Below are 20,192 nucleotides of genomic sequence, written 5' to 3'. Positions count from 1 at the left end.
TGAGATCCCGCATATTGGCACAAGTGATTGAAAGCTTGTGCATACTACGTGACGGTGCGGGTACCTTGGGTCAAATTCAGAAATTCATTGAGCTTTCGCTCAATGAGTCCCTCCGGTATATGATGCGCTCGAAACGCAGTCCGAAATTCGTCCCAAGTGACAACATGTTCGGCAGGTTGCATAGCATGAAACTGGTCCCACCATAGACGGGCAGTGCTTCGAAGTTGCTGGGCTGCGAAGAGCACTTTATTCTCATCGGAACGTGGAGCTAGTAATAAAGCGAACTTGGACTCGACAGTTCACAGCCAAGCATCTGCGTCCAAAGGCTCATCTGCCTTATGGAATAATGGAGGTTGAGTGCTGAGGAAGTCCTAATAACTGGCCGACAGGGGTTCACCTCGGCCTCGAGGTTGCTGCTGAAAGTGGCCAATTTGAGCTTGTACAAGTTGATTAAGAAGCTCAGTTTGCCGGGCCATAACCTCGGCCAGGTTTGGAGGTGGCGGTGGTGGTTGCTGAGAACCACTAGACTGACCTGCCCGGAATCCTTCCGGGGTTCCTCGAGTAGCTCCAACCATCTGAAATAAAGGAGATGTCCATTAACAACCATAACTTTACTCCAATTTCAGATAATAAGCAATTACCAAATGGAAATGTAATGTATATGCTCCATTCAATCCATTCAAAATAGATGCCAGAGTATTGAGCAAAGTAGCAAAGCACCAGATTTGGATTGCTATAAAAAAAACGCTGATAATCCTTACATCTTATATCATCACACCCAAACCCTTACAAACCTTTACCTAAAAGCACATGCCACAAATACAACAAGCGGCTCTAAACCTAGATAAACTACACACCACCCATGTTACATCTTTTTACACTAGTTACAACTAGTCTATCACTCACTCATCCAAAACTAAAAGTCATCAAAGTTTCCCACTGATGACTGGCTACCCGAAGAGGAATGATAGGGACTGATAACAGGATCTTCATGCTCAGAGTCAATCCCAGAGACTCCCTCTATTTCCTCGGGATCCTCTTCTTCTTATTCAGGTGCCGGTGCTACAGGAGGTACGAGCTGCTGTTGAAGCTCATTGATGTGCGCATTGGCATCATCCACTTTGAGGATCAGATCATGGATTTGTGTCTGTAAAAATTCAATAACTGTATCACGCTGAGTGATTATGTGGTCACTCTCATTGATCTGATCTTCCCTGTGGTGAATAGTTTCGTTTTGAGTAGCAATAATCCCATCCTTGTCAATCACCACAGCTCGAAGTTGATCCACCTGGGTGATATGGCTAGCAGCTTCCCTATGGAGACCTCGCGCGGTATTAATCAATTGGCCTATCTGACGCCGTAACAATGAGTGGTAATGATACTGCACACTTGTGAAGAGCCTCATCCCTCGTATAACTTCCTCTGGCGACCCTTCCAATCTATGACTCTCAGGAATTACCCTGAGATCCTGTTCTGCCTCACCAGGATCTGTTGTAGCAAACAACCCAATGGGCTGTCCTACGACTTCCTCAGGATGTTGACTACAAAAGGCATAAATGGCTTCTAGTGCCGCCGCCTCGATAGTGTCCACGATTCGATAGCCTATCATGCTGATCTCAATAGGCTGCCATTGTGAACGAGAAGGATGTTGAGGAATAGTCATCCTGACATGAGCTCTATGGATCCCGTCTTCCACATGTTCGACAGCATCATACTGGGGAGGTTCTGTATAATGGAAGGTCTGCAAAGACTCCCAAAGTAGACGGGGAAAACCCTCCCAATGAAGGGCATTGGTGTGAAGATGCCCTTCCGGATCCCAGAAAACGTTAGAAGGGGCTGCCATCTGCAACAGGAATGCAAATGGTGAGACTTTTTACCTTGTTAAGAAAATACAAGATAAATAGAATGGGATAATCAATTCTGATAACAGCAAGGACTGAAAATCAGATGGAAGACTAAGATACTATAAGATACCCAACTTAAAACTATCATTAAAACTCTATTAACCCATTCCAAAGACAAACAACACATTATTCATCCTTAGAACATCAAACATACAGTACAACAGATTATGCATGCACGCACTATACGTCCTCACAACCAAAACAACTACCGAATATGTTCGGACTTACGTAACTAAGTTCCGGTGGCATATTCATACGTCTCTCACTATATATAACTAATCGGTAAATCCTACATGTCCTAACCTCATATTCGTGGTTAGTGTACCTGCAGAAGAATACACACATATATATATATCTCATGAACCTTTCATGCAGCACGACATGAAAGCGTCCCCAAACAGTACTGTTCGCTATAGAAACAGCATCTGTACAATTACCGCCGTACAGACAACGTTAACATACGTTATCGAAACAACGTATTCACGGGGGGTACCGCAAAATGCGGGGGTATGAACAGCGATCGCCATACCCTGCGCCGAACCATATACTCCCAATGTAGTCAACCAAAGTTGATACATTGGCAGCATCTCAAGTAGGCCACTGCTTGAGAAACAGCGTTCGGTTCGCATCACTGATAGGAAGGCCAAGCTCCCTCAGTTGGCTGAGGATCCTTACCTTCTTACCTTACAACCGTAGGTGTCGTAACAAAATGTAAAGTTGAATTGTGCAAGAATTTAAATTTTCGACATAAAGTAGTGCTGCAAGTCAGAACTATCTATACATATATAGTTACCAATAGCCACCTGATATCCCCATATAAATCCCTAGGACTTTATGCTCTAAACATCAACCTTAACGAATCCAACGTACTTTGTAAACTCATTTGTTGACCAATTTTTATTTTAAAACACTTTTTAAGAGCTCTTCCAGATGTAACCGTAAACCTACGGGTCTGATACCAGCTGTGGCAGAACCGCCTGAATTATTCCGGCTCAAGTGCGCTAATGATCACCGTACAGCTGTTATCCACTTAACGCACGTCAAACGGTGCAATTCATTGGTCTGTCGGGTCTCCGCCCGATACAACCACGGTTCAACAGGATCGAAGTAGGTTCACCTCGCACGAAGGCGAGTTCACATCACAGGAGAGCTCATCAACTTTTAATTTACAGACATTCCTACATTATTACAAACCAGGTTCGAATACAAGCAAACTTATACAGACAGTGTTCAAACTGACAAGCGCAAACAGCTTGTCCAAAACTCTCAGCGGAAAGAAAAGTTTTTCGCGACTACACACGTCGCAAAGGCGGACACCAAGCTTAGCCCAGGGCCTGGTGTCACTCCGGAGGGTCACTGCCGCCCGGGGATGGGTCCCACTCCATGGACCAGCAAAAAGGAATGGATGTTGGCCACACAGGGATGTCCGTGGGGTTCTCGAAGGTCATACCTGAAACAGATATTGGCAAGGCTGAGTATCCTAATACTCAGCAAGGCTTACCCGAGTTTTGGGTATACTTAAGCCCGTAACTAGACTATGAAGGTACTATACGGGGCTCTGAGTTTATTTTTAGCTGAAAAGCAACAGAGAGTATAAACTATTTTCAAGTTTTAGCTTTCAGATTCTAGCTTGATTAGCCATTCTAGGTAAGCGGCTATACTAAACAAGCAAGATATAGATTATCATCCATCAAGATTATTCCATCAACAATTATACTTTTTACTCGATGTGGCAGAAGGAATAAGCAGTCTCAATCCTCGTGAGAGGCGGACGATCCGAATCGAATTTAGCCTTGCAAGGTAAACCTAACACACACGCTTGGAACGTCCAACAGGGGGTTCCAAAGCAACTGTTTGCCTTTCATTCCGGGTTGTGGACAGGGCCACCCCAAGCGACTGCAGGACCATACGCACACCCAATGTGTGCAGGACGTACGTCTGTAGCGCGACTACAAAACCCGTACTCCTGGTTGCCCTTGCAACACGTATTCCCACACGTCGAATCAAGTAACCAAAAGAACCAAATACATGTGGTGGTCAGTATGTCCACTTGCCGGGCTGATTGGTTACTAGGCTTACCGCTTACCATATTTCGCGGTATGTGGCTAGTACTTTCAAACGCTCAGCCACCACTACCACACATTTCGACCTTAAAGCTTTTATCAAAACAGACAGGGTAAACTTTAGGTCATGATACAACACATGACCCTGTCCATCATCCTTATAGTGGTTGCAGAATTGTAAACAAGCAACTCCTATATCGCGCGAGTGACAGGGAATCACCCGACTTTTACCGGTCCTATTTAGCAGAGCATTATGCGGAAAGGACTCGGGTACAGTACATTGGGTTCCTAAGATATCTTGCAACTAGGGTGTCATTGCAACTCCTAGACGTAATGCAAGATGTATGATGTATAAGATTGCATATTGTAGTAATTTGAAATACTGAGTTATGCACCGGGGCTTGCCTTCTTGAGTGGGGTTGGGGGCAGGGGTGTCAAAAACTTCCGAACTTTGGTTCGGGGCTTCAATTAAATCCTCGACGGCTTGGGCTGGGTCTTCAGAAAACCCTTGGTCTTGGCCTAAGACCAACTCGTAATCTCCGTCGTCAAGCGTCGTTGATTCTATATGAGATGCAATAGAATAAGTAAGACAAGGTTTAATTTTAAGATTTTATATTACAAAAGTTAACACACAAAAGTTCATGAGGATATCTCTAAACCTATTGCAAACAATAATTAAAACATTTGAATTTTGAATTTAAATTTGAATCCAAATTTAAATTCAAACTTGAAATAAAAAGGATTATAAGATTTAGAAACCTAACCATACACTAATCATTAACACATTAAAGAATAGAAAAAGATTTTAACTAACTAGGTTTATAAAACCTAATTAGCTAGCATTTCCAATTTTGAAAAGTTAAAACAAAAGAAGTTGAGTTATGAAACAAATCTAAGTTTGAAACTTTAACTTAAGGTTATACCTAGCTCACATAACATTCATGTCAACAATCATGAGAAACAAAGTTTAAATATAGAAATTATATACCAAAGACCTTTTTAATCTTAGATTTAAAATAGGTACAAAAGTATTTGGTTTCATATCAAACTTCATAAACAAAAGTTGTAGAATTTGAACTCTACTTTCTAACAAATCTAATTTTGAAATTTTTGGATTTTTCTGCGATTTCCTATGAATTTTGCAAGACAGCCATAGCAATCACATAAAATAACAGACACCATCACGAATAGACCCTTGTCTGATACTGTTTCTCTGAGTCTGTGGGTTTGCAAAAAGCACCCCGGGCTTTTGCATCTTCTGAGCCGGGGTCCTTGACCAGAAACGAAAGGGGGCAGAGAGGGGGGGGGTGGTCACCGCCGGCGAGGGAAGGCACCGGTGGCGAGGTTGCGCGGAGGGAAAGTACCGCAGGGGGTCTGCGCACCCTTGGCTGCACTGAATTGGAAAGGGGCAGAGGGTAACGGTGGTGTAGCAGAGACAGGCGGCCGGCGGCGGAGGGGACCGGTGGGGGACTGGGTTCCGGTGGTCGGGGACGGTAAATGTAACACCCTAAGGTAATTTCCTCAAATTTTTAATTAATTTAATTGGGCTTAAACAAATTTTCCAAGCTTTACTTTAATTTTCGTGGCATTTAAAGTAATTTATAACGCAAGAAAATAAAATTTATCATAGGATTAAAGTGTTTGTGCATTCATGCCGCAGCATTGTTTTATTTGTGTTGGGTGTATAGGTTTGAATTCAAATCGCATTTGAATTCAATTAGAATTGTTTGAATTAATGAGTTAGAAAAACAAAAGAAGGAAAGGAGAAGGGATGAAAGAAGGCAGCCCAACCCAGCCCGGCCCATCTCTTCCCCTCTCTCCTCTTTCCCCTCTCTCCCGCATGGGCCAGCACCCCCCTCCTTTCTCTCTTCCCCCGCGTGGGCCGAGCCCCGGCCCAGCTCCCCTCCTTCCCTTGGGCGCCTCTCTCTTCCCTCCCTTTCTCCCCGCACGGGCCGTGCCACGGCCCAGCTCCCCCTCAGCCCGCGCCCTCCTTCCTCTTCCGCTGACTGCTTGGCCCCACCTGGCAGCCCCGTCTCCTCCCTCTCCCCTCCTTCTCCCCGGCGCAACCTCCCTCCCGAGATCTCCGGCGAGCTCCCCTGCTCCGGGCCCGCGCGCCAGGGTGCCGCAGCCGCCTTACAAAGCCGCCGCCTGCACCTAGGGTTCTCCCCTGTCGCCGCCACACCCCGCACGCCTAACCCTAGCCGCCAATCGCGCTCGCCGCCGCCGCGCGCCCCGGGCCGCCGCCGTCCCGCCTCCTCGTTGGTCGCCGCCGTCGTCCAAGCCTCGGGAACTCACCCCGGGGTGGTAAGGACACTCCCCCGCCCCTCCTTTCCCTCGATCTCGCCTCTCCGCGGCCGCACGCGCTCGCCGGCGTCCCCGAGCCGCGCGCCGCCGTCGCCCGGCCGCTACGGCCACCGCCTCCGCCCCCTTTTGCCCCAATTGAGTTCCCCGTGTCCGCCTCTCTCTCCCCGACCGGATCTCGTTGCGCATCGCCCGCGGAATCGCTCCGTAGCGTGTCCTCCGGCGAGCCTCCGCCGCCTCCGCCGCGCCTAGCGCCTCCCCACCGCCGGAGCCGGCCGGAGCCTCCCTCAGCCGTCCGATCCGAGCATACGGTCTGGATTAGATCCAGACCGGTACGCGATCCAGGCCGTTAGATTTCAAACCGACGGATCGGATTAGATCTCGGTCAGGTGTAGATCTCAGCCGCACGTTTTAAATCCTGTAGCCCGCGTGAGTGCAAGCCCTAGATCTCTCTTGAGCCGTCCGATTTTGATCCGAGCGTCCAGATCCGCAGATACCCTTTCGCGGGACGGATCTAATCTGAGCCGTCCGATCTTAATCCAGCGATCCAGAATAGAAGATAACGCTTCAGCCCTTTCTTTTGCTAAAGAACCCCCGGGTTTTCTAGGAATCAACCCGCCGTCCACCCGTGAGTCAAAAATAATTACGGATAGGTCCTGTTTTATGCGTTTAGGCCCCTGGCTTCTCTGGAAATCTAACCCGCCGTCCAGCCTGAGGTTTCTAACCAGCTAGCCCCTGAGTCTATGCTTTAATTACGTTTTAGTCCTCGGTTTTTGTCCAGAAGCCCCTGGAAGTCCTGTTTTTCTTACAAATAGGTCCCTGGATCCTGTTTTAAGCGTAGTTTTCACGTTTTAGCTCCGTTTTAGGTGTTCTTTATATCCACGCGATCGTTGTAACGCGTAGAATAGCTTTAGACTAGTTTTGTGTGCTGTTTCTATGTAATGTTGTACTGTTTTCTTATATTTTGCTATTGTTTGCATGTGTGTATGTGTGGGCTATGTTTGATGATCGTGAGTAGACGCGGAGCCTTTGGACCAGTACCAGGAGCAGCCGTCTTCCGAGCACTTCGAGCAGCAGCCGGGAGAGTACGAGGAAGGCAAGTATAACATGAACCTCCTATCACTTTTAAATACAATTTCATACTGCATTTTAATCCTATATGCCTATAAGGACTTTCCTAGCCACTTATTTACCCTTTATATATATCCCATGGGTTGCATTTTTGGTTAGTTGTGTTAGGTTGCTGCGCTATAACAAATCTTGGTCCTTTTTAATTAATTTGATTAATGGTCTTATGCAACTTAATTCTGGAGCCGACCCTCTGTGCTATGTGCTTGAGTGGTTTGTGCGTCCTTAAAAGATGTTTTTGTTAGAAACATGGTTTAGGGGGCCAGCACGGTGCTTAGTGCTTGGTTGGCCACTCTCCATAAGGACCGGTTCATAGAGCGACAACCTGGGACAACCGCGCAACCACAAGACTGGAATGGGACGGTCTTGACTTACTAATTAGGTCATTTTGGTTCGGGAGTAACTTACCTGCGTGGGCAAGAGGGGTGGTAAGCTTCAATGGTCCCTGCTCCTCCGGCTTGGTCTGTGCTGTGTGTCTTGTACCCCCGGAGGTGGGCCCCATCGTCGCTGATCCAGAATCCTTAGCGGTTACACCTTACCAACGTGGTCCTTTGTAACGGTCTCGTAGTGTGCTTGCTAGCCATCTCACCTAAGGAAGTGTGATGAACAACTAGCGTAGCTCACGACTTGTGGGTAAAGTTGTGCAACCTCTCGAGAGTGTAAAACTGATATATCAGCTGTGCTCACAGTCATGAGCGGCCCAGATCCTCCGTCTGATTAGTGGGGTTATCAACCTTTGACGAGGGCGATTCCCCGGGTGGTTGGTTTGGGTGGATCTCAGTAGTTCTTGATTAATATTGATTAATTTATTATGCAATTGGGTTTGTGGTAATTCATCCACTTGTAGTAATTAGCTTTAATAAAATATGCCAAGACTAAAAGCTAATGCAGTTAAGTCAGCTAACCTTAGAGCCTCATGCTCGTGTTATATTTGTTGAGTACGAGTTTGTACTCACACTTGCCTCTCCACTCTTCTGTTCTATTTTGGTTATCTTCGACTGCTGCTCAGTGCCCGGCAACGTGGAGGACTACGTCAGCGGCTTCGACGACTTCTAGGTGTTTGTCTCCCAGTCGACGTCCCTGTGGCGCCCAGCTCTTCATGTATTCCTTTTACGCTTCCGCAACTCTTGAACCGATTCTTGATTCGGTTGTAATAAAATAATTCATTCATGATTCGTTTACGATTTATATTAATGTTATTCCTGACATGTGTTGTGATATCTTGATAATCTGTTGTATATATGTGTGACTTGATCCTGGCGCATATATGATTGCTCGATTTATGTTCTTATAAATCGGGTGTGACAGATTGGTATCAGAGCCGTGTTGACTGTAGGACGAAGCCTAGGTAGAATTGGCCGAGTTTAGGACTCCTGTTCCCTTGCTTGCCTCCGCAAATCCTCAGCCATCGTTTTCCTGCTTCTATTCCTTGAGCCTTATGCCCTAGATTGGTCGTCTCCCCCGTCTTTTCTGAGAAGTAGCTTGAGTTTTTCCTTAGACGTTGGCCTGAGTCGCCTAATCTCATAAGTTATAAGTTTAAGAGTCCCGATAAAAATACGCTAGAACGAGTGTGTTGGTCGAGTAGTGTGGAAAACTCGACTAATTTGTGAATATTGAATGTTTGTTATTATGCAAATGTTGGATTTGGATTTTTGGTTGATTGCATAGGCTAGTAGTTAAACTTGTTCATACAAATCGACCTAACCCAACTCGAACTAAATAGTAAAATTGAGTTAGAATGTTGGGGGTAAAACCTATATTCTTTTTCTTTCTGTCATATCCTTCCGAAGTTTCGTTTCCGCAGCTGTACGATATCTTATTCTCATAAATTTCGGTTGTTGCAATCAGATGGTGAACACCAGGCGCACCGGTTCCGGTTCTGACCAGCAGGAGCAGAACAACCAGGGTACTGGTCAGCCGCTGCCGATGCCGCCACCACTGACCCCGGAGCAGTTCTTCCAGCTCCAGATGCAGATGATGGCTACCCTGAACAACACCGTTCAGGCTCTGCAGCAGATCCACGCTCAGCCACCGCCTCCACCGCCGCCTCAGCCCCGTGACAGGCGTGCGGATTTCCTGAGAGGTCACCCGCCGACCTTCTCTCACGCCACGGACCCACTCCAGGCGGACGACTGGCTTCGCTCGGTGGAGCGCCAGTTGGTTGTTGCGCAGTGCGACGACCGGGAGCGAGTCCTGTACGCAGCAGGGCAGCTGCGAGGCTCCGCTCTTGACTGGTGGGAGTCCTACCCAGCTCGGGATCGTGAGGCTCTCACGTGGGACCAGTTCCGTGAGTGTTTCAGGAACCATCACATTCCTGAGGGCATCATGAAGATGAAGCAGAAGGAGTTCCGTGCTCTTAAGCAGGTAAAATTTAACGGAATTCCCTATCATTCCTTTTGAGCTTGATCCACCCTTGATTTCTTTTGTAACCTGACCAATTGAGCGATTTCCATCCTTGTTATCTGTGTTCGTATTTCAGGGATCCATGACGGTGATGGAGTATCGTGACCGTTTCCTTCAGCTTGCCCGCTACGCCCCTGCTGACGTCGCTCGCGATAGCGACAAGCAGGAGTACTTCAAGGAGGGGCTGGATGATCACATCCAGTATGCGCTGCTGAACCACCGCTTCGACAACTTCAACCAGCTGGTTGATGCGGCCCTCAACACCGAGCGTAAGCGCCGGGAGATTGAGGATAAGAAGAGGAAGATGGCTCCATCCTCTTCGGGCAGCAACACTCGTCCCCGCTATCAGCATCCACCTCAGCAGCAGCAGAGGCCGCCCCAGCAATACCAGCAGCGGCAGCAGTTTCCGCCTCGTCCTCAGCAGCAGCAGCAGGCGGGACCGGGTCAGAGGCTTCCGGCGCCTCCGGCTCCACCAGCTCAGAGGCAGGGAGCGCCCACTCCTCCTCCTGGGCAGCAGGCCGCTGCACTTCCTCGAGTGTGCTTCCACTGCGGCGAGCCAGGGCACTACGCCAACGTCTGCCCCCGGAAGGCGCAGGCAGGACAGCAGGGGCGTGCAGCACCGCCCAAGGCCCCAGCTCAGGGCAGGGTGAACCACGTGACGGCCGAGTCAGCGGCTGAGGCTCCCAACGTGGTTATTGGTACGTTCATGGTTAATGCCCATCCTGCTATCGTGCTTTTTGATACTGGTGCTACGCATTCTTTCATCACCCAGTCTTTTGTTGAGCATCATGGCATTCCTACTAGCACATTAAAGAGGTGCATGTTAGTATCTTCACCGGGAGGGCAGTTGAGGTCTCATGTCTTCTGTCCCAGAGTCAGTGTGGCCATAAGGGGGGTAGATTTCAGTGCGAATCTGATGGTGCTAGACTCCAAGGGCATTGATGTGATCCTCGGAATGGAGACTCTTGCTAAGTGGGGAGTCCGGATAGATTGTGCTCAGAGGACGGTTCTTCTGTCGGCACCGGATGGTCAGGAGGTTACTGTTGGAGCTACGGAGCCTTCTGGATTTCTTCATCAGATGGAGGCTAGACCCACGGATGGTATTCGCGTGGTGTCTGAATTCCCGGATGTTTTTCCGGATGATTTGCCAGGTATGCCGCCTGATCGCGACATTGAGTTTTCTATTGATCTCTTGCCTGGCACAGCTCCTATTGCTAAGAGGCCCTACCGTATGGCTCCTGTCGAGCATGAGGAGGTTAAGAAGACTGTCGATGAGTTGCTAGCTAAGGGTTATATCCGTCGCAGTTTCTCTCCTTGGGCTTTTCCCGTATTGCTTGTAGAGAAGAAGGATGGTGCGAAGAGAATGTGCGTCGATTATCGGGATCTGAATGCAGTCACCATCAAGAACAAGCATCCATTGCCTCGTATTGAGGATCTTTTCGATCAGCTTCAGGGTGCTTGTGTATTCTCGAAGATTGATCTGCGTTCGGGTTATCACCAACTGAAGATTCGTTCTGAGGATATTCCGAAGACGGCATTCACCTGCAAGTATGGGTTATACGAGTATACGGTCATGTCTTTCGGCTTGACTAATGCTCCGGCTTTCTTCATGCACCTGATGAACAAGGTTTTCATGGATTATCTGGACACCTTCGTGGTGATATTTATCGATGATATCCTGATATATTCCAAGTCAGAAGCGGAGCATGAGAAGCATCTCAGGCTTGTGTTGCAGAGGCTCAGAGAGCACAAGCTGTATGCCAAGCTCAGCAAGTGTGAGTTCTGGATTGACGAGGTCCCTTTCCTCGGTCATGTGATCTCCAAGGGAGGTATTGCTGTGGACCCCGGGAAGGTGAAGGATGTGCTTGACTGGGTTGTACCGCAGACGGTGAAGGAAGTCCGTTCTTTTCTGGGCTTAGCAGGCTATTATCGGAGGTTCATCGAGAATTTCTCCAAGATTGCGAAGCCTTTGACTTCCTTGCTGGAGAAGGATGTGGGTTTTTCTTGGACTGATGAGCGACAGAGTGCCTTCGAGGAGCTGAAGAAGAGGTTGACTACGGCGCCAGTCCTTACTCTGCCAGACCAGAGCAAGAGGTTCACAGTGTATTGTGATGCTTCGAGAGATGGTCTTGGTTGCGTTCTGATGCAGGAAGGCAGAGTTATAGCTTATGCTTCGCGGCAGTTACGCCGGCACGAGCTGAATTATCCCACTCATGATCTGGAGTTAGCCGCAGTTGTGCATGCTCTGAAGATATGGAGGCATTACTTGTTTGGGCAGAGGTGTGATATTTACACCGATCACAAGAGCCTCAAGTATATTTTCACCCAGAGTGAGCTGAACATGCGACAGAGAAGATGGCTAGAGTTGGTCAAGGATTATGACCTGGAGATTCACTATCATCCGGGCAAGGCCAATGTTGTAGCCGATGCTCTGAGCAGGAAGAGCTATGTTAACATGGCCGTGGCTTTTCAGATGCCTCAGGAGTTATGCGAGGAGTTTGAGCAGTTGAGCCTGGGTTTCCTGCATCATACCTCGGGTACATCGTTCGAGGCGGAGCCCACTCTAGAGGCAGAGATCAGGCAGCATCAGAAGGAAGATCAGAAGCTACAGGAGATTCGTGAGTTGCTCAAGATTGGCAAGGCCCCTCATTTCAGAGAGGATGATCAGGGTACCTTGTGGTACAAGGGTCGTATATGTGTGCCGGATGTGGCAAATCTCAGGAAGCTGATTCTGAGTGAGGCTCATGATACAGCGTATTCTATCCATCCAGGCAGCACGAAGATGTATTACAACCTGAAGGAACGATTCTGGTGGTCTGGAATGAAGCGTTCCGTTGCGGAGTACGTGGCTATTTGTGACACTTGTCAGCGTGTCAAGGCAGAGCATCAGAGGCCAGCAGGATTATTGCAGCCGTTGAAGATTCCAGAGTGGAAATGGGAGGAAATCACTATGGACTTCATTGTTGGCTTGCCTCGTACTCAGAAAGGGTACAACTCCATATGGGCAGTAGTGGATCGGTTGACGAAGGTTGCTCATTTCATTCCGGTGAACACTACTTACTCCGGTGCTAGACTCGCAGAGTTGTACATCTCCCGGATTGTCTGTCTGCATGGCGTTCCGAAGAAGATTATATCTGATCGAGGATCTCAGTTTACTTCACGGTTCTGGGAGCAGTTGCATGATTCGTTGGATACGAAGCTGCGCTTCAGTACTGCTTATCATCCTCAGACCGATGGACAGACAGAGAGAACCAACCAAGTGTTGGAAGATATGCTTCGAGCTTGTGCTATTCAGTATGGTACCAGCTGGGATAAATGCCTGCCATATGCTGAGTTTTCTTATAATAACAGCTATCAGGCCAGTCTGAAGAAGTCCCCGTTTGAGGCTCTGTATGGTCGGAAGTGCAGGACTCCGTTGTATTGGGATCAGATTGGTGAGAAGCAGGTATTCGGTCCAGATATTGTTGAAGAGGCAGAACAGTTGGTACAGCAGGTGCGAGAGAACCTGAGGGTCGCTCAGACTCGTCAGAAGAGCTATGCGGATGTGCGTCGTCGAGATTTGACCTTTGCAGTGGGTGATCATGTATATCTGAAGGTCTCGCCGATGAGAGGAATCCGCAGGTTTAATGTACGAGGGAAGCTAGCTCCTCGGTACATTGGTCCGTTCAAGGTATTGGAACGGAAAGGTGAGGTGGCATATCGTCTGGAGTTGCCACTCAATCTGTCGGGGGTGCACGATGTGTTTCATGTGTCTCAGCTGAAGAAGTGCTTGAGAGTGCCAGAAGAGCAAGCACCGATCGAAGGGTTGGATGTGCAGGAGGATCTGACCTATGTTGAGCATCCGGTAAAGATTCTGGAGACATCTGAGAGAGTTACTAGAAACAAGAAGGTCAAGATGTGCCGTGTTCAGTGGAGTCATCACACGGAGGATGAGGCTACTTGGGAGCGAGAAGATGAGCTGAGGAAGACGTATCCCGATCTCTTTGCTAGCTAGCCTATCCGAATCTCGGGACGAGATTCCGGTAAGGGGGGTAGGTTTGTAACACCCTAAGGTAATTTCCTCAAATTTTTAATTAATTTAATTGGGCTTAAACAAATTTTCCAAGCTTTACTTTAATTTTCGTGGCATTTAAAGTAATTTATAACGCAAGAAAATAAAATTTATCATAGGATTAAAGTGTTTGTGCATTCATGCCGCAGCATTGTTTTATTTGTGTTGGGTGTATAGGTTTGAATTCAAATCGCATTTGAATTCAATTAGAATTGTTTGAATTAATGAGTTAGAAAAACAAAAGAAGGAAAGGAGAAGGGATGAAAGAAGGCAGCCCAACCCAGCCCGGCCCATCTCTTCCCCCTCTCTCCTCTTTCCCCTCTCTCCCGCATGGGCCAGCACCCCCCTCCTTTCTCTCTTCCCCCGCGTGGGCCGAGCCCCGGCCCAGCTCCCCTCCTTCCCTTGGGCGCCTCTCTCTTCCCTCCCTTTCTCCCCGCACGGGCCGTGCCACGGCCCAGCTCCCCCTCAGCCCGCGCCCTCCTTCCTCTTCCGCTGACTGCTTGGCCCCACCTGGCAGCCCCGTCTCCTCCCTCTCCCCTCCTTCTCCCCGGCGCAACCTCCCTCCCGAGATCTCCGGCGAGCTCCCCTGCTCCGGGCCCGCGCGCCAGGGTGCCGCAGCCGCCTTACAAAGCCGCCGCCTGCACCTAGGGTTCTCCCCTGTCGCCGCCACACCCCGCACGCCTAACCCTAGCCGCCAATCGCGCTCGCCGCCGCCGCGCGCCCCGGGCCGCCGCCGTCCCGCCTCCTCGTTGGTCGCCGCCGTCGTCCAAGCCTCGGGAACTCACCCCGGGGTGGTAAGGACACTCCCCCGCCCCTCCTTTCCCTCGATCTCGCCTCTCCGCGGCCGCACGCGCTCGCCGGCGTCCCCGAGCCGCGCGCCGCCGTCGCCCGGCCGCTACGGCCACCGCCTCCGCCCCCTTTTGCCCCAATTGAGTTCCCCGTGTCCGCCTCTCTCTCCCCGACCGGATCTCGTTGCGCATCGCCCGCGGAATCGCTCCGTAGCGTGTCCTCCGGCGAGCCTCCGCCGCCTCCGCCGCGCCTAGCGCCTCCCCACCGCCGGAGCCGGCCGGAGCCTCCCTCAGCCGTCCGATCCGAGCATACGGTCTGGATTAGATCCAGACCGGTACGCGATCCAGGCCGTTAGATTTCAAACCGACGGATCGGATTAGATCTCGGTCAGGTGTAGATCTCAGCCGCACGTTTTAAATCCTGTAGCCCGCGTGAGTGCAAGCCCTAGATCTCTCTTGAGCCGTCCGATTTTGATCCGAGCGTCCAGATCCGCAGATACCCTTTCGCGGGACGGATCTAATCTGAGCCGTCCGATCTTAATCCAGCGATCCAGAATAGAAGATAACGCTTCAGCCCTTTCTTTTGCTAAAGAACCCCGGGTTTTCTAGGAATCAACCCGCCGTCCACCCGTGAGTCAAAAATAATTACGGATAGGTCCTGTTTTATGCGTTTAGGCCCCTGGCTTCTCTGGAAATCTAACCCGCCGTCCAGCCTGAGGTTTCTAACCAGCTAGCCCCTGAGTCTATGCTTTAATTACGTTTTAGTCCTCGGTTTTTGTCCAGAAGCCCCTGGAAGTCCTGTTTTTCTTACAAATAGGTCCCTGGATCCTGTTTTAAGCGTAGTTTTCACGTTTTAGCTCCGTTTTAGGTGTTCTTTATATCCACGCGATCGTTGTAACGCGTAGAATAGCTTTAGACTAGTTTTGTGTGCTGTTTCTATGTAATGTTGTACTGTTTTCTTATATTTTGCTATTGTTTGCATGTGTGTATGTGTGGGCTATGTTTGATGATCGTGAGTAGACGCGGAGCCTTTGGACCAGTACCAGGAGCAGCCGTCTTCCGAGCACTTCGAGCAGCAGCCGGGAGAGTACGAGGAAGGCAAGTATAACATGAACCTCCTATCACTTTTAAATACAATTTCATACTGCATTTTAATCCTGTATGCCTATAAGGACTTTCCTAGCCACTTATTTACCCTTTATATATATCCCATGGGTTGCATTTTTGGTTAGTTGTGTTAGGTTGCTGCGCTATAACAAATCTTGGTCCTTTTTAATTAATTTGATTAATGGTCTTATGCAACTTAATTCTGGAGCCGACCCTCTGTGCTATGTGCTTGAGTGGTTTGTGCGTCCTTAAAAGATGTTTTTGTTAGAAACATGGTTTAGGGGGCCAGCACGGTGCTTAGTGCTTGGTTGGCCACTCTCCATAAGGACCGGTTCATAGAGCGACAACCTGGGACAACCGCGCAACCACAAGACTGGAATGGGACGGTCTTGACTTACTAATTAGGTCATTTTGGTTCGGGAGTAACTTACCTGCGTGGGCAAGAGGGGTGGTAAGCTTCAATGGTCCCTGCTCCTCCGGCTTGGTCTGTGCTGTGTGTCTTGTACCCCCGGAGGTGGGCCCCATCGTCGCTGATCCAGAATCCTTAGCGGTTACACCTTACCAACGTGGTCCTTTGTAACGGTCTCGTAGTGTGCTTGCTAGCCATCTCACCTAAGGAAGTGTGATGAACAACTAGCGTAGCTCACGACTTGTGGGTAAAGTTGTGCAACCTCTCGAGAGTGTAAAACTGATATATCAGCTGTGCTCACAGTCATGAGCGGCCCAGATCCTCCGTCTGATTAGTGGGGTTATCAACCTTTGACGAGGGCGATTCCCCGGGTGGTTGGTTTGGGTGGATCTCAGTAGTTCTTGATTAATATTGATTAATTTATTATGCAATTGGGTTTGTGGTAATTCATCCACTTGTAGTAATTAGCTTTAATAAAATATGCCAAGACTAAAAGCTAATGCAGTTAAGTCAGCTAACCTTAGAGCCTCATGCTCGTGTTATATTTGTTGAGTACGAGTTTGTACTCACACTTGCCTCTCCACTCTTCTGTTCTATTTTGGTTATCTTCGACTGCTGCTCAGTGCCCGGCAACGTGGAGGACTACGTCAGCGGCTTCGACGACTTCTAGGTGTTTGTCTCCCAGTCGACGTCCCTGTGGCGCCCAGCTCTTCATGTATTCCTTTTACGCTTCCGCAACTCTTGAACCGATTCTTGATTCGGTTGTAATAAAATAATTCATTCATGATTCGTTTACGATTTATATTAATGTTATTCCTGACATGTGTTGTGATATCTTGATAATCTGTTGTATATATGTGTGACTTGATCCTGGCGCATATATGATTGCTCGATTTATGTTCTTATAAATCGGGTGTGACAGTAAAGAAGTGGTCAAAAAGCTTCCTGGAGGAGTGGAGATGCTCGGGTGGGCTCAATTGGAAGTGGGGAAGGCCGGAGAGGGGCTTCCCACGGTGAGCCAGGAGCGGCGGCAGCGGTGCTCGGCGGCAGTGGAGCTCGGGTCGGGATTGGAGGGTGTCTGGGGGTTGGGGAGCACGAGCGAGGGTCGGAACAGCTTTCTAGGGGGTTCACGAGGTCAGGGAGCGGCTGTAGGTGGCTGCCCACGGTGAGATGCGGTCACCGGAGTAGGAGGAGGAAGACGACCGTGGCGCTCGGGTTCCAGGATGGAATGCGGTGCAAGTGTAGAGGGGAAAAGAACGTGAAGGCACTGGGGAAGTTCACGGGCAAGAAGCTAAGGGCTCCGAGGGAGCGCTCAGCCCGTGCCACAGTGGCGGCGGCGTGTCAAACGGCCAGGGATTTGAGGAAGCCGTGGCGGCCGTGGAGAGGAGTGTCAGGGCAAGAAGCAGCTCGGGAAAGAAGAAAGCGACGCGTGGAAGGGGCGAAGCAGGAGGTGGAGCGGTGACGGCGTAGAGCAGTGGCCGGAGGAGCCGTACCGGCGGCGGGAAGAGCAGAGAGCACGCGCGCGGTCAGAACAGAGGAGCACGGGGGCGCGAGGAGGAAGACAGGGGACTAGACTGTGAAAAGAAGAAAACTTAGGGGCCTAACTGTAAAGCATAAATAACTTTCACACCACTGCTCAAATGAAGATGGGCCCAAAAGCAAAAATGTGTAGTTTTTCAAAATGCACAACTTTGCTTTAAGGCTCACCCACAGAAGAGCTAAGGTTTTACAATCAATTTGAAATTTAGCATGATTTCTAAACTTTGCATAAAACCTATTTTAAAATTACACCACAAATACATCCAAAAGGTAGTTTCACTTATTTTTGCGTTTTAAACATAAGTTTTTAACTTTTACAAAACAACCCTTGTACTTTCCAAATCTACCCTCCATGCTCACCCATTTAGCACAAAAGGACCTTGATTTAAATATAATTATACAAACAATCACTTTTACTCATTATTAACACTTTCAAACACACCTTTACTACATTTGGCACATAACAACTCTCCAAAACTCTAGGGTGTGACCAAGCTATTTACCTGAATGTCACACAGGTGAGCACTGCCGCCGCCACAATTGCTTGTCGCCGGTGGACCGCGGGCCCTCTTAACCCACGCGGCACCTTCGCAGGAACCTCTCGAGGCGATCCAAGGAGCCTAACGCTCCGGTGTCCTTCTGCGTCGACCTTCCCCACGAATCCCGACCGCCTCCGCCGCTCGGCCATCGTCGACTTCTGCTCTGCACCGCAACTCCGGCCACCACAAGCCCTTGGTGAGCACCACATCTTTCCCCCGGACCTTTAGTGCTAGCCGTCTTGGATTGTAGGCCACTCTAGGCACGGAAACGCGCGCACGCCGGCGAGCTCCGCTGCCCCGAGTCGCCCATGCCATGGCGCGAGCCGCTGCAACCCCCGTGGACCCGAGCAGAACCCCTAGGTGGTTTACCCATGTCGAGCTGAACCTCCCAGACCCAAGCTCGGGTTGTTTTGACCCCCTGGAGCCCGAGATCGCTCAGCTCCGGCAGAGCGCCGCCGCGGAAGCCGTCTCCGGCGAGCAATCGCTGCCGCCGGACCCCCGATCCCTGCCCCTTTGATTCGTACCGCCCGATCACGATCCAACGCCCCTAATTAGAACATACCGGTTCGGCCTGCCAGATTTGCTAAAGAGCCCCTGCGCTTTTCAAAAATCAACCCGCAGTCCTATGCCATTCAAAAGTATTTACAGTCAGGCCCTGTTTTTATTGTTTAGGCCCCTGAGTTCTTTGGAAATAGAACCCGCCGTCCACCCTTGGTGTTTTTGCGGGTTAGACCCCGGATCTAACCCTTAATTATGTTTAGTTCCCTGGTTTTTGCCCAGAACCCCTGGAAGTTCTGTTTACTCGCAGAAAAGCCCCTGGACCTTGTTTTAGCTCTAGATTTCGCATCTTAGCTCCGTTTTAGGCGGTTTTCGTGCTCACGCGATTGTTGTAACGCGTAGAACAGTTCTATCATAGTTTTGGGTGCTATTTTTATGTAATGTTGTACTATTTCTTATCTTTTGTCTTTGTTTGTATGTATGTGTATGTGCTGGACCATGTTTTGGCGTTGCGAATCGTGAGTAGACGCTGAGCCTTTGGACGAGTACCAGGAGCCCCTCTCTGCAGAACAGTTTGAGCAGCAGCAGGAGAACTTTGAGGAAGGCAAGTATAACATGAACATCCTATCACTTTTAAATACAACTCCATACTGCATTTTAATACTGTATGCCTATGTCACACCCGATTTATAAGAACATAAATCGAGCAATCATATATGCGCCAGGATCAAGTCACGCATATATACAACAGATTATCAAGATATCACAACACATGTCACGAATAACATTAATATAAATCGTAAATAGATCATGAATAAATTGTTTCATTACAACCGAATCAAGAATCGGTTCAAGAGTTGCGGAAGCGTAAAAGAGATACATGAAAAGCTGGGCGCCACAGGGACGTCGACTGGGAGACAAACGCCTAGAAGTCGTCGAAGCCGCTGACGTAGTCCTCCACGTTGCCGGGCACTGAGCAGCAGTCGAAGATAGCCGAAATGGAACAGAAGAATAGAGAGACAAGTGTGAGTACAAACTCGTACTCAACAAGTATAACACGAGCATGAGGCTCTAAGGTTAGCTGACTCAACTGCATTAGCTTTTAGTCTTGGCAAATTTTATTAAAACTAATTACTACAAGTGGATGAGTTACCATAACCCGAATTGCATAAGAATTAATCAATATTAATTAGGAACTACTGAGAACTATCCAACCAAAACCACCCGGGGAATCGCCCTCGTCAAAGGTTGATAACCCCACTAATCAGACGGAGGATCTGGGCCGCTCATGACTGTGAGCACAGCTGATATATCAGTTTTACACTCTCGAGAGGTTGCACAACTTTACCCACAAGTCGTGAGCTACGCTAGTTGTTCATCACACTTCCTTAGGTGAGATGGCTAGCAAGCGCACTACGAGACCGTTACAAAGGATCACGTTGGTAAGGTGTAACCGCTAAGG

This window comes from Panicum hallii, chromosome 1 (assembly GCF_002211085.1).
Source record: "Panicum hallii strain FIL2 chromosome 1, PHallii_v3.1, whole genome shotgun sequence".
Lineage (NCBI taxonomy): Eukaryota > Viridiplantae > Streptophyta > Magnoliopsida > Poales > Poaceae > Panicum > Panicum hallii.
The sequence above is the reverse complement of the archived record's forward strand: the minus strand, read 5'-3'. Positions refer to the sequence as shown.